The 1892-nt window shown below is 42.8% G+C and overlaps 1 non-coding gene across 1 annotated transcript; it reads left to right on the plus strand.

Annotated features, from left to right (window-relative positions):
- Positions 1-1308: 1308 nt before the first annotated feature.
- LOC140837521 (small nucleolar RNA R71) lies at positions 1309-1414 on the plus strand. The gene has a single exon (XR_012119352.1). It is a non-coding gene; the product is annotated as a small nucleolar RNA R71 (small nucleolar RNA).
- The last annotated feature ends 478 nt before the right edge of the window (positions 1415-1892 follow it).

Here is a 1892-nt window from a genome sequence, read left to right on the forward strand (position 1 = left end):
GGGTACTTGACAGATCTGTCAGCCAGTTGCAAGGACATCCTCGTCGGCTTAGGCTCTCCCAACCCAAGTTTCCTAAACACAGACAATGGCATAAGATTAATTCTTGCACCAAGATCACATAATGCCTTATGAAAAACAACATCACCAATCATGCAAGGAATAGAAAAACTCCCTGGGTCTTTGAGTTTCGGTGGGATTTTGTTTTGCACCAAAGCGGAGCAATTTTAAGTTAAGTTCACTGTCATGTGATCCTCCAACTTCCTTTTGTTGGCTAAAATATCCTTTAAAAATTTAGCATAACTAGGCATTTGCATTAAAGCATCGGCGAAGGGAATATTTATATGCAATTATTTAAACACCTCAAGAAACTTACCGAATTGTGCATCTAGTTTAGCTTTTTTCAAAGCTGTAGGGAAAGGTGGAGGAATAACAATTTTAGGTTGTGTAGTGGGTGCTAGTGTAGAGTTAGAAGACTTACCTTTAGATGTCACAGTTTGCTCATCTATGGTTTGAGTTTTCTCTTTTTCCCTTGACTCCAAAACTTTCCCACTCTTCAACTCGATGCCCTTCACTTGCTCTTTTGGATTAGTCTCTGTGTTACTTGGCAAGGTGCCTGGCTCTCTACTTGCTATCATCTTCGCTAACTGTCCAATCTGATTTTCAAGCCCCTTTATCGATGCATCCTGCTTTTGAAGTCTAGTTTCAGTGGATGAAATAAACTTAGACATCATTTGCTCAAAGTTGGACTTTTCTTCTCTAAGAGGATCGGATCTGTACATCGGTTGTTTTCCATATTGTTGTCCTCCCTGCGGTCTATTCTGACTGTTTTGACCGCCCCATGAGAAGTTGGGATGTTGCCTCCACCTAGGATTGTATGTGTTCGAATAAGGGTCATGCCTTGGGCGGTTTTGGACTCCCACTTGGTTCATTGGTGCCTAATTTTGCACATAGAATGGATTGTCATCTTGACAGTCCTTAGCATAGTGTTCCCCTCCACACTTTTCACAAAGTATCTCTTGAAGACGCATCGCCGTGCCACCCACATTCAAGCCGTCTATTTTCCTATTTAAAGCATCAAGTTGTGCGGTAATAGCAGAAAAATCAGTTACCTGGTGCACTCCTGCACTCTTCCGCTGGTTGTTTCTTTCAGATTGAGGATGATAGCTGCTAGCAGCCATCTCCTCTAACAATTCATATCCTTCCTCTGCGGTCTTTCTCAACAGGTTTCCACAAGCAGCCGCATCTATCATAGTACGGTTAGGAGTAAGCAAACCATAATAAAATGTTTGAACGACTAACCCAAGTGGTAACTTGTGATGTGGGCATCTTTGTAGTAGATCCTTGAAGCGTTCCCATGCCTCATATAGAGATTCCTGATCAAATTGAGCAAATGTTGTAATGTCTGCCCGCAGCTTCATGGTCTTGGAGGGAGGGAAGTATTTGATGAGAAAAGCTTTCGCCATGTCGTCCCACGTAGCGATCGAACCTACAGGCAAACAATTTAACCACGCTTTAGCTTTATCACATAAGGAGAAAGGAAATAAACGCAACCTAAAAGCATCATCAGAAACTCCATTGAATTTAAAAGTATCACAAATTTCAAGAAAATCCGCGATGTACGTGTTTGGGTCATCCATTGCAGTTCCTCCAAATTGGACCGTGTTCTGAATCATCTGGATTATGGCTGGCTTGATTTCGAAGTGATTTGCCGGCACGATAGGCCTCACAATGCTAGGACGTGCACCCTCCAAAGAAGGCTGGGAATACTCCAGCATCGGTATGCGGCGTGGTATCTCAACTTGTCTATTATCACGCTGTTCCTCTCCACGTTCTTGCTCGTGTCTTTCCATCAGTTCTTTAAGTCTTTGTTGTTGTCTCCGCCTTCGGAAAGT

The sequence above is a fragment of the Primulina eburnea genome, chromosome 7 (genome assembly GCF_022965805.1).
Source record: "Primulina eburnea isolate SZY01 chromosome 7, ASM2296580v1, whole genome shotgun sequence".
Classification (NCBI taxonomy): domain Eukaryota; kingdom Viridiplantae; phylum Streptophyta; class Magnoliopsida; order Lamiales; family Gesneriaceae; genus Primulina; species Primulina eburnea.